The sequence below is a fragment of the Megalobrama amblycephala genome, linkage group LG6 (genome assembly GCF_018812025.1).
Source record: "Megalobrama amblycephala isolate DHTTF-2021 linkage group LG6, ASM1881202v1, whole genome shotgun sequence".
Taxonomy (NCBI): Eukaryota; Metazoa; Chordata; class Actinopteri; order Cypriniformes; family Xenocyprididae; genus Megalobrama; species Megalobrama amblycephala.
The window spans coordinates 7,954,409-7,967,601 of NC_063049.1; the positions used below are offsets into that span (position 1 = coordinate 7,954,409).

Here is a 13,193-nt window from a genome sequence, read left to right on the forward strand (position 1 = left end):
TGAATCCCACTCCGAGCGGGTTGAATAGAACCGGTTTCACTTGGTGCCGTGACCCGGATGGGAGTGAGGTTTAGGGGGCTAAGTGTAATGGAGTCAAGCTAGTAAGAGCTATGCATGTAAACTTCAATCCACTGGCCTCAAGAGGCATGCTAGAGACTACGGTCTTTAGTGTCCTTGTTAGCGTGCCTGCCTCCCATGCCGGAGACGCCAGTTTGAATCCCACTTCGAGCGGGTTGAGTAGAACCGGATGCATTTGGTGCCATGGCCCGGATGGGAGTGAGGTTTAGGGGGCTAAGTGTAATGGAGTCAAGCTAGTAAGAGCTGTGCATGTAAACTTCAATCCACTGGCCTCAAGAGGCATGCTAGAGACTATGGTCTTTAGCGTCCTTGTTAGCGTGCCTGCCTCCCATGCCGGAGACGCCGGTTTGAATCCCACTTCGAGCGGGTTGAGTAGAACCGGATGCATTTGGTGCCATGACCCGGATGGGAGTGAGGTTTAGGGGGCTAAGTGTAATGGAGTCAAGCTAGTAAGAGCTGTGCATGTAAACTTCAATCCACTGGCCTCAAGAGGCATGCTAGAGACTATGGTCTTTAGCGTCCTTGTTAGCGTGCCTGCCTCCCATGCCGGAGACGCCGGTTTGAATCCCACTTCAAGCGGGTTGAGTAGAACCGGATGCATTTGGTGCTGTGACCCGGGTGGGAGTGAGTATAACAGAGGCAAGCTAGTAAGAGCTGTGCGCTAGAGACTACGGTCTTTAGCGTCCTTGTTAGTGTGCCAGCCTCCCATGCCGGGGATGCCAGTTTGAATCCCACTCCGAGCGGGTTGAGTAGAACCGGTTGCATTTGGTGCCGTGACCCAGGTAGGAGTGAGTATAACAGAGGCAAGCTAGTAAGAGCTGTGCGTGTAAACTTCAATTCCCTGGCCTCAAGAGGCACGCTAGAGACAACGGCCTTTAGTGTTCTTGTTAGCATGCCTGCCTCCTATGATGGAGACACCGGTTCGAATCCGCTCTGAGATTGAGTAGGACTATTTATATATGGTGCTGTGACCCAGATGGGAGTGAGGTTTAGAGGATGAGTGTAATGGAGGCAAGCTAGTAAGAGCTGTGCATGTAAACATCAATCTCATGGCCTCAAGAGGCACGCTAGAGACTACGGTCTTTAGCGTCCTTGTTAGCGTGCTTGCCTTCCATGCCGGGGATGCCAGTTTGAATCCCACTCTGAGAGGGTTGAGTAGAACCGGTTGCATTTGGTGCTGTGACCCGGGTGGGAGTGAGTATAACAGAGGCAAGCTAGTAAGAGCTGTGCGTGTAAACCTCAATTCCCTGGCCTCAAGAGGCACCCTAGAGACAACAGTCTTTAGCGTTCTTGTTAGCGTGCCTGCCTCCTATGACGGAGACACTGGTTCGAATTCGCTCTGAGGTTGAGTAGGACTATGGTGTCGTGACCCAGATGGGAGTGAGGTTTAGAGGGTGAGTGTAATGGAGGCAAGCTAGTAAGAGCTGTGCATGTAAAACTCAATCCCCTGGCCTCAAGATGCACTTTAGAAATTACGTTAAATCTTTAATGTCATTTTTACTGTGCCTGCCTCCCATGACAGAGATGCCGGTTCAAATCCCGCTCCAAGCAGGTTGAGTAGGACCGGTTACGTTTGGTGCCGTGACCCGGGTGGGATTGAGGTTTAGGGGGATGAGTGTAATGGATGCAAGCTAGTAAGAGCTGTGCGTGTAAACCTCAATCCCCTGGCATCAAGAAGCATGCTAGAGACTGCGGAATAACTATATGTAACTTAAAAGGATAGTTCACCCAAAAATGTCATCAATGATGACAATTCTGTCATCATTTACTCACCCTCAAATTTTACAAAAACGTTGAATAGTTTCCAACACTGGATATTACTGTTAGTCATTTAACATTTCTGCTGTTCTCAGAAAACAAAGATGAATTCTATTGAGATGCTTCAGTTTTAACGGTGAAAGAGCATGACGTAAGATGTTAGTAGCTAAACATTGTGGCTAAACATTTAAAAATATTTGAAAACTGTTTATTTTGTTTAGCTACTAGCTACTTTAGCTACTTTAAATGTTTAGCTACTAACATCTTACCTCACGCTCTTTTGCATTTAAACTGAAGTGTCACAATATAATTCATGCTCATCTTCTGTGAACAGTAAAGCCTGCCTTCTTTTATTTGATTGGCCATCTGTTAGATCACTGAAAAATGCTAGTAGAAAGGTAACAAGACATGGTCAGTGCTTGCATAACATCCATTACACAAGATGCCTTTATCTGGTTGGAATGTGAAGGTAACATAAATGTAACTTTCACTACCTACAATATCCCACGATCCTGTGCATGTGGTTCAACTTATGAATTCAACATTCTACTTCTACCAAGCATTGTAGTCAGTAAATATATCCTTTGTAACCTCATCTGAACTTGTTCTAGAATATTTTAACGGGACGTTATGGTGCCTTGGAAGCCTGTCTGCATGTTTCTTTACAAGGTACCTACATACAGAAAACACTGCCTGTTTAGCTGCCTTCGATTTCAGACACAACCACATAGACTGTCACTCTTCATCTGTAGATCAGTCCATACTCTGGAGCTCTTGTTAGGGGGATTTCACAAGGCCCTGTGGATATATGGTGTGTGTAAACACATTCATTTAAATTAACAGATGCAGTAAAAAGAAGACTCTGTAAAGGAATGTCACTCTACGTTAGGTCATCTTTAAAGGAAGTGAGGTTTACTGCCACTTATTGGACACAGATGAGCCAATCAGAGGCAGATTTGCCTTCCTATTCTGTTTGGAATGATGCATTGTGGGTCATGTTGGCTGTGTCAACTATATACTATGTACTGCCAACAATTTGTGTGCTGCATTGTTGTCGCAATGCAAGGTCTTAATATGCACGTATTTAATTCAGCGAGTGACATGCTTAATTTGAACTGCATAATAGTATACTACTTATACTACTTTTACAATATCTTTCTATGGCAGAACCAGTAAGAGCATAATGTGCTAACTTTGGGCAGTTTGATTACTTCCGGTTGAAGCTCTTTTTACATACTGCAAATTTTTTCAAATGTTGTTTGTTATCTGGTATTCTATGCACAGAAATTAGCATAGTGTACATACTGCAGAAATTGTAATAATAGTATGCCATTCCAAACATGATCCAACATGTGCGCCATCTACAATCTACAATGCTGTTTTCAATATTATGGGTAATGTAGGTTATGTACGACTTTTCTTAAATATCCTGACATGATTTTCTTAGGACGTTTCTCTCACATGTTTCTGCTTAAGGCACGTTGTTTCAGCAAACAAATAACAGTAACTGTAACAGTGTCACCGCACAGTAAATAATGCGGCTCTCCATTTAAATACTGTGACACTTGCATATCACCATTCAAATTTTGCAAGTTGTGTTTTATGTGGTCAGAAACCTCTGGTATCTATAAGTGAGGAAATAATTGTTAAAAAAGTGTCTAATGCAAAATAAATGTGTTGCAGGACTCAACACTTGGCTATAAAATCACTCAAAGACCAATGTCTCTCCCACAAAAATCAGAGTTTTAAAAAACAAAATGCTTAGCTAATATATTTTGTCAGTCATAAATTCAAATACTGGGATGAAATCAAGCAAATGAAATTAACACAGTATGTTCAAAATATTTTCCCAACACTAAAAACATCTCCACAGAAGGGCATCAGAATTCAGACAAAACCAAAGACTGGAGAAAAACATTTTCATACTCAAGCAAGATCATTTGCAATGATTCATTGGTGTTTTCCATATGATGTGAATTACTGCGCTGGCTTCCAGTCCTTCAGTCTTTTTTGAGTCTTTTCAAGTTTTTGAGTCTCTTTTGCTCTTTGATATTGTATGGAAATGAGACATTTTAATGGGAAATCAAAACCATGTGAGCACACAGCTGTGATGAGATGAGTTTGTGGGCAGGGTTTAGTCTGGTTGGGGCGGGGTTTGTCTGGTGCCACTCGAGGGAGGAGATCCTCAACATCATCAGTCTATCTGGAATGACCTGCAGTAAACCACTGAGTGTACTTCAGCCGCTGATGTTGGAGGTCACTTCCTGTGGCTCAGTAAGCACGCTCACTCAGTCTGTTCTGGGATCAGTGTTGCTTTCAGTCAAATTAGGTCCAGCTAAATCCAGCTATGGTGCAGTTGCTGTCTCCAGCCTCGGGGTGAGAGGGATTAATGCTAGCAGACAGTTGACTTCATGACACACCTCTATCTAATACAAATAGAAAGCACTAAACATTAAATATAAATGCATAAATGAAAATGTAACCAAAACGTTTTTTCTACATTAAAGGGAATACAAAAATGACAATTCTGTCCTTGTTTTGTATGCTTTTATTATTATTTTTTCCCTGTGAAACACAAAAAGTTCATGTTTACCAAACTGTTCTGGCTGCTCTTTAGCCTTAGTGATCAGTGTCTGTCAAGCTTCAAATGACAAAAATAAAAAAAAAGAGCTCAATTTAAAAAAGTACTATAAATGTAGTCCAATCTGATTGGCCTCTTATTTTCAATTACCGCTGCAATTGTAGAAATGTGACATTCACAATATATACACAGACAGGATTAATTTATTCAATATTAATTTCTTTGAGTGAAATTATCTAATAGGGGGTTACTGATAAGCTTTGTCTGGTGTGCTGCGAACCTGCTTCTTCATTTCAAATAATCAGTATTTTTTTGGGCTACTGATATATGACTGGAGTCTTTGTCTCATGTGAGTGCCCTTGTGAAAAAGAAGTGTGCTTAATTGTATTAAATGTGCACTTGTAGTATACATCAAATCGTAAAGACCCCCTGTGGTGAAAATCAAGTGTTCAATGTTGTTTATATGTCTATCTAGTGTTTTTAATATGCTTTATAACAAACCATGGGCAAATTCATAAGTCAACACCATTGCTGAGTATTATAACTGCAGTGAAACAAAAACCCACGGTTAGAAATCGCTGGTGTTTCTGACGTCACAAACTACCTTGTAACCAATCATGTTAAAATTCCAGCAGGTTTTAGCATATCATTAACTATTACCACTCTGAAGCAGGGAAGTCACAAGAGAAGCCAGGTTATCCCAGTACATTTTTCTGTTGATATGAAAAATCGTGTAGATTTAGCAAATATGGTGGGTGTATGATGAAATATATGCCCTTCTCCACTGATGTTCTGAGTTGTTAAAGCGATTGTAAGGATGCTGATTGTTAGAAGGCAGCTGTCTGACTCTGAGATGGCGAACGGGAACACGGTTTGTGTAACATTAGTACATAACGTAACGTATTCAAGCAAAAGGCTAAGGCTATTAATTACCGTTATATGTCCGACGTCCGATGTCCGACGTTATAAAAAAAAACAAAAAAAAAACAATAGTTATACCATTGTGCAGCGTTTACCGCAGTAAGTTAACCGAGTGGATCTCTGAGCTTGTGTGAGTGAGTGGAGGCGGGGCTAATTAGCATATTAATTAATCTGTGTATACTAAATGAAGCAAGAAGGGGGTAGAGTTACATTCAAGCTATTTTAAAGCATGAAGATCTTTTTTTCACAGGAATAAAGTTTTACTATGTCATTTTGTTGATCAAAAATGAGTTTTAAGGGATAAAATTGACTGCAGGGAGACTTTAAAAGTAGATAACGTAATATTAATGAAATAAAAGGCTACCTAAGTGCACTTAAAGAGAGCACACTTTCATGACAATGTTTCATAACACACTTAAGTACGCTTTTAAAAAAGGTCACTTTGTAATGATGTCAAATTAAAAGTTTTAATTTAAAATACATTTTAAATCCTTATGTTTTATAATAATCTTTTGACAGTTTAAAAAAGTACACTTATTTTTTGTTGTTGACTAACTTACTAAAGCACACATAAAGCACAAATACATGACATGCAAATGTCAATAGAAATGACATTAAAGTATAATTTATGGTAAAATGCTTGTCAGTACATTCAGCATTTAACTATATTTCAAAGATGATAGAAGTAATTAAGAAATTACGTATACACACATAATTAGTACTTAAGTCCTCTTAAATGTGCACTTAAATGGGTCAAAAGTTCACTCTAAAGTTCAGCGAAAAGCATTTAATTTAAACTAACTTAAATACATTTTAATTTAATTGGAATTAACATGCAAGTGTCTGATAAGATTGCGTTCAATTCACACTTGATGTATGTTCTTCTAAAGTATATTATTTGTGTAATAAATACTCTTTTTAAAAATATGCTAAAGTTTTTTCACAAGGGTGTACATGATTACATACGTATTTTATGAAAGTTGTTTGTTTCTTCATGCGTAAAACATTTTAATGATGAAAAATACTGAGTGAACATTTAAGTTGTTCTATGCTCTCTCTTATCTCATTCATATTCAAATCCAACATGTTCTCCAACCAATACGCCCATATAGGTCGTTTGTCATATACGACCCATAGGAGCGTTTGCTAAAGATGCACCCCTATTGACAACAGGACACTTTCATTTTAATGCATTGTACCCTGCGTCATATTTTGGGTTTTGCATGGCTTAACCGGTAGTGCACTGCAATATACAATAATATGCAATCATGTGATCATGGGTTCGATCCCAGGGAACACATGTGCTCATAAAGTGTATATGCACTATAAATCACCAATGGTAGGTTTAGGGTTGGGGTAGGTGTAGTCGTTAATAAAAAAATGAATTTTTCTAAATGGAAATAGGACAAGGGACCGTGTAAAAAGTCCACACACTGCATTTAAATGAACACGCATTTTGATTGTTAACAACGGTCATACGTCATTTCATGAACGACAGACGTAACACGACACTGTCATTATTTTTACGCCAGCTAGAGGGCGCATGACTTTAAAACGTAAATATAGGTCATAATAAGATGCTTGAAAAAACGACCTATTGGGTCATTTTTTTGGAGGAGGACAGCCTCCCGATATTCAAGATGCGTTTCCCCAGGTTTAACGAGTCTTGTGGTCAATCACAATACAACACATTATGATGCTTTGAATTCACTGTAAGAGTGATGAGATTTAAGAACTTTAAAAGGAAAGACCGTCAATGAAAGACTTTATCTTTTATGGAAAAGAGCAGCGTGAACTTTTGCTAAACTTCTGCTCTCATTTTGTGTTCCACACAAGAAAGTCAAGCAATGTGGGTTTTTAACAACATGAGGGTGAGTAAATAGTGAAAGAATCTGAAAGAACATTTAGTTTTTGAGACATGTGCTCAGGCGTTCGTCCTAGTGATTTGAAGGCCACACTAAGACATGAAGCTCATCTGACGCGCAGCAGGGAACATCTATCTAGATTTTAGATCAATATCAACTGACGCAGATGTCATTAATTTTCTCAAAAAATAATACATTAAACAACCCCAGCAAACCCAGCATGCACATTAGCTGCTGATTTGCATAACAGAAGCTTTGCTCAGACTCGAGATTTGGACTTTAAATGTAGATGAAACACAGAACCTGACGCGGGGAATTAATAATTTTGAGTGGAACATCAAAGGCTGGCGTCCTCTCTGCTCCAGTGGGGACAGCAGCGGCCGCGTCTTCCTTCTGCACGTTACGTCCTGTTTGGGATTAGAGACCAATGAAGAAGAAGCCATTAGAGAAGATGAAAAAGAGTTTAAAAACAGCAGGATGCTGGGTAATTATTTCCTAAATGCACGACATCCTGATGTTGCACTGAACAATGTGGCTCCCTTGCAGTGCGCACGGCACAGGTATGACAGAGATGGCATGCACACGCTCTCTCTCTCTCTCTCCCTCTCTCTCACACACACACACACTCAGCCAAACCAGAACATACATACTCCATCACACACACACACTCAAAATGAAAAGCAGATGCTTCACCGCAGAAACACAGCCCTGCGCAAACAACACGAATACTTGTTATTCTTGTTAAAAGTTTTACGTATCAGACTACAGTGTTGTACTAAAGGATTAGTGTGACAAACTGCATTAAGGTTTCAGTGGTTATGCAGTGGAGTAAAAACAGTAAAAAATAGGGTAAACCCTTAAGTGCATGTCTCTACACTGTACATGTTTGCCACAGTTTGGCTGTGTGTGCATATAAAGGTCTGGGAAACAGTCATAAAATTTGTATTATAAAAAGGAAATTTCAATCTCTAAATTGCCATTGAATGAGTTGAAGCTGTTCTAAAATATCCAATATAGACATTCTTGTGAGATCAGATGAATTTTATTTTAATACAAAAATAAATTAAACAGCCTTAATGAACCCTGTTATTGGCAGACAAATGTTGAATCATGAATTATAAAGGACTTTCAGGTCAACTGTCATATTTTTAATTTGATTTGATCAAGTTAATGGGTGTCATATGACAGTACTCTTTACCATACTTTTAAAAAGAATACTTATTATGGAAATAATATGCTTTAGAAGAACATACTTAAGTGTGAACTGACAATTATATATTATGTATAGTTAAATGAAACTGTATTATAGTTAAAATGTATATTAAATGCAACTTTAGAGTGCTTTTTGACCCACTTCAGTAGGACTTAAGTAATCATTGCTTTGAAATAGGGTTAAATTGTAGCCTACTGACAAACATTTATGGTAAACTAAAATACACTTTAATGTAATTTCTATTGAAATATGTCAGGTATTTAAATATATTGTAATTACAATTACAAGTTGCAATTTAGTACATTTAAAATATATTAACTTTAACTTTATTATTAAGTATGTTAGTCAACACATCAAAATAAGTGCACTTCTTTAAAGCACGACAACATTATTATTTAAACAATGATTTAAAAGGTACTGTAAAGGTAAAGCATTTCATTTGGCATTATTACAAAGAACACGTTTTAAAAGTGTACTTAAGTGTGTTATATAGGTCGTTTTTAAAGCGCCTTATTACGACCTATATTTATGTTTTAAAGTCATGCGCCCTCTAGCAGTGTCGTGTTACGTCAAGAAGTGACGTATGACTGTCATTACCAAACAAAATGTGTGTTCATTTAAATGCAACGTGTGGACTTTTTACACCATTTGTCCTATTTCCACTAAAAAGTGTAAAAAAACATAATGGAGATATAATTAATTTTGAAGTTTCATTACATGTTAACAATGAGATTATGTGGTTTTTATAATCAATTAACACTGTTTTCGTCATTTTTTTACAAGATGGACAAAATTTGTCACCAAAAAAGTCATTCGGTTTAACCAAAATTTCGGTTTTACCGAATGACACTTTTGGTTATACCGAATGACGATATTTTCAAACAGTGCTAACGAAAGAAAAATCAAACATTTTATATTAAGTACAAGTTTTTAAAATATTACAACATTTTCCATGTTTTATAGCGGTTGTACCGAATGACCTGATGTTTCAGGACATGCGTATGAGCAAGTGAAAACATGAATTTATCAAATAGTTAAAAGAGAGTTAGTTAATTTGCTTCATGACCATGTGGTCCTTTGCAGGTGTCTGAATGATGTCACATCCTGTCACATGACATTGACCGCATGACTTGTGAAATGGTCCCTTTGTATTGGTTTCTCCGAATGACGTCAATGAAATTCATTTTTCCAAATATTCTTTCTCATAACAAACGACTTCTACACATAATTTTAAAGTTAATGTTGATATATGATGTTATAAAATCATGCCAGAATAAAAAATATATACATTTATTACATTTTAAGATATTTTAATCACTAATGAAATGGCTGTACTGATCTTTGGACGGTTAAACCGAATGACATTTTGACACTTCAACATCTTTAAAATACCTTTATATGTAGCAAAATATAATTAAAACCTTTTGGATTCAATAAAATAGATCTGGTTACATACTTTGGATGTCATATCTTTGTTTTTTTTTTTTATCATTATTAAGACATTTGGACAAAAAAATCTTCTTTTTCATAAGGGTGAATCAGAAGATTGTCTTGTTTAATTTGATATTACACATCCACAGATTTTCATCGACATGTTAAAAAAAATAGAAACATCACAAAATATCACAGACCCACAAACATGCTCAAAATGCACCAGTGTATAAGCCAACATTTGGCAATTTAGACAATAGTGACAAACACATTGTTTTTTTTTAAGCTATTCGCCATAATTTGTCGTTTTGTAGCTAAAATTAAAATCAAATAACTTCAATTACCACAAGAATTTCATGCACGAAACGTAAAAAAACACTCCCAATTTCCCCTATATTTAATTATTTCTCATATATTAATTACTTATTTATGTACCATTTTGCCATTTTATAAAAGGAATAATCTCAAGTGATGAGTTTCAGCATTGTGCACGTTTAATGTGTTAAAATCTCTATAGCACACGTCCTCTCGCGGCTTTATTGCTTCAATAAAGATGTAGAGACTGTTATGACGCTGTGCTGCAGAAATAAGCAGAGCACATTCGCTCTGTTCTTCTTGTCAACTTAACCTCCCCTTCATAAAAACATTCAAAAAAAGACCCCTCCTCCAGGCACTCTTCCCCACACTTCACAATCCCTCGCTCCATTTGAAAGGAGGAGAGGATAGAGAGGCTGCCACTGCCTCAATTACACAAAGACTCAGTGACCCCCAACCGGTTACATTCACTCTGCCCGCGGCTCTCTCCGCAGGAATTCTAAAGACCTTTTAGCCATGCGGACCGAACACGGGCCAGCCTTTCCTCCCCTCTCTTCCCTCTCCCTCCCTCGCTCAGATTAATCATGTGTGAAATGGAGGCTGCTAACTGCCGATGTCACAGGTTGAGTTTGTGCCAGGTTGGGCCCATCAGCTGGCCGACACCAAACGGCAGCGCTCCGTTAGGCAGGTGTTAATAAAGACTAACGGGTCTGCCGGGGTCAAACATGCTTACATGCGTGCACTGACGCGCTGTATTACACGCAAACCCTTGGCTGGCGCCAGGAAACGCCTTTTGGATCAGCGTTGGATCAGAGATCCAGGGCTTTGTGTTTGCGTTCTTCCTCGCAGTCTCAGATGGTCTGCTGCGACCCACTCTGATCTCCAGTAATTTGCCTGTGAATGCAGAGGTTATGTATTGTTCTGTAATTGGAGGTACCGAAATTAGGCCTCGTGAATGCCGTATTATCACACCCAATTCAGTCATTACTGCATCTGATCACGGCTCGCTGGAGATAATATCCTCCAAGAGCACATCACACTTCTCCATCATCTCAAACAGACTCAACTGCTGATAAAACATGGACTGAACTGATGAATATAAATATCATGTGCTATTATGCTGCTGTCAATGAAGGGTTAAACAAGATTCAGCAGAGGGACATTTGATTTATCAGAGACCACACTTTCATACTTCTTCTCACTTGTGTTTCATTTAAGACAATTTTGATCATATTGCTGTGTGGGAGAAACAACTCAGATATTAAAGACATCTCATTTGTTTCTTTCTTAAGGGAAAATGTTATTTCTTAGAAACCGCTCTTAATGGAGTTTGTCTCAGATGTTTCTCCTAAATATTTTGAGAAGAAGTTGTTGAAATACTGCAAGAGTAAAGAGATATACATAGTGTCAATATCATTTTAATATTCTGAAGATCTTTTACCCACTAAACAACCTTTAGTTCAATGGAAAGTTTCCATAGATGTTAAAGGTTGTTCTTGAAACCACAGACGCCAGTAAAAATCCGATCATTTGGTCTAGGAAGAATTTGCTGGGAAATAATTTTTATATCCGGGGAAGTTTATAATGACATGATACTGATATGTCGTCAAATCTGAGCATAGTTTGAGACATTTTTGAGATCTCTTCTGACATTCAGGAGACACTTTGTTTCCTTTTATCACATTACTGTCTAGAAACAACTGAGACAATAAAAAGATCTCATTTGCTTTCATTCTCATGGGAAGGGAAAATGTTATTTCTTAGAAATGATGCTTTCATATTTCATAGACTTAATGGAGTTTGTCTCAGATGTTTCTCCAGAAAATCTTGAAGAGAAATAATTAGACACAAATGATTCAATTGTTGACCTACAGTAAGGATATACATTCGGTTACATGCCCATATAATACAATCTATTAAAAATAAACTTTTTTTTTTTTTTGGAACAGCACTAAAATTAACGTTCTTTATTGCATCAATGGTTCCATATAGAACCTTTAACATCCACGGAACCTTTCCATTCCACAGAAGGTTCTTTATAGTGGAAGAATAGATTATTAAAATGTTTCCCAAAGAACCTTTCAGTTAACAGTTCTTAAAAGTTTTCTTAGCGTAAAGAACATTTTAATAATCTAAAGAACCTTTTTTCCACTATAAAGAACCTTCTGTGGAATGTAAAGATTCCGTGGATGTTAAAGGTTCTTCATAGATCCATCAATGTCGATAAAGCTCATGAAGATCATTTGATCTCAGATGAATTTGATAGGAAATTATTTTTATATTGAGATTTTTTTTTTTTTTTTTTGTTTTTTGAGATTTTTATATTGAGGTAAGATTATATTGAAATTAAATTGGTATTTTGTCAAATCTGAGCATAGTTTGAAATATTGCTGAAATTCTAGAAATTACATATGAGATTTTTATATTGAGGTAAGATTATATTGAAATTAAATTGGTATTTTGTCAAATCTGAGCATAGTTTGAAATATTGCTGAAATTCTAGAAATTGCATATGAGATTATGGTGGTCTTTTTCTTAGGAGAAATATCCAAATAGACAATGAGCTTGTTCTGCATTTGATTACATTGCTGTCTAAAAGAAACAACTGAGACATTAAATAGATGTTTTTTTCCCCCCTTATGTGTACATTATGGTTATTTATGTTAAACCAGTACAGTTGAAGCAAACTTAAGTTGAGTGGAAAACAGAAAAAGGCAGACTGTATACATGCTATATACGGCCCTATCTGGAGGAAACAGTTTGAAAGATGTTGTTCTTGGTTGCTCTCTGACACCCCCAGAGACGGCAGTCTTCTGAATGTGTCAAATCTCTCTTTCACTCTTTAAGAAATTAATTACCGCTCCTCCTCCTTTCCTCTGCACAGCTTTTGATAGGGCCTTTTTCTGCGCTATCTAAAGAGGCTCTTCCATAGATTTCACTTGGCACCAAGTGCACACAACATTCGGCAAGAAGTAATGTAGATCATTTTTATTCATTGCCTCAAATTGTCAGCAATTATGTGCGTCAGTGG

General features: G+C 37.5%; 1 long non-coding RNA gene across 1 annotated transcript in view; it reads right to left on the bottom strand.

The window, feature by feature from the left end:
* Positions 1 to 6,785: 6,785 nt before the first annotated feature.
* The window catches only part of LOC125269814, a 38,034-nt gene continuing 31,626 nt past the window's right edge, over positions 6,786 to 13,193 (bottom strand). Inside the window, exon 4 of the long non-coding RNA XR_007185199.1 lies at positions 6,786 to 7,610. This is a non-coding gene — a long non-coding RNA (uncharacterized LOC125269814). The remainder of the gene's footprint in view (positions 7,611 to 13,193) is intronic.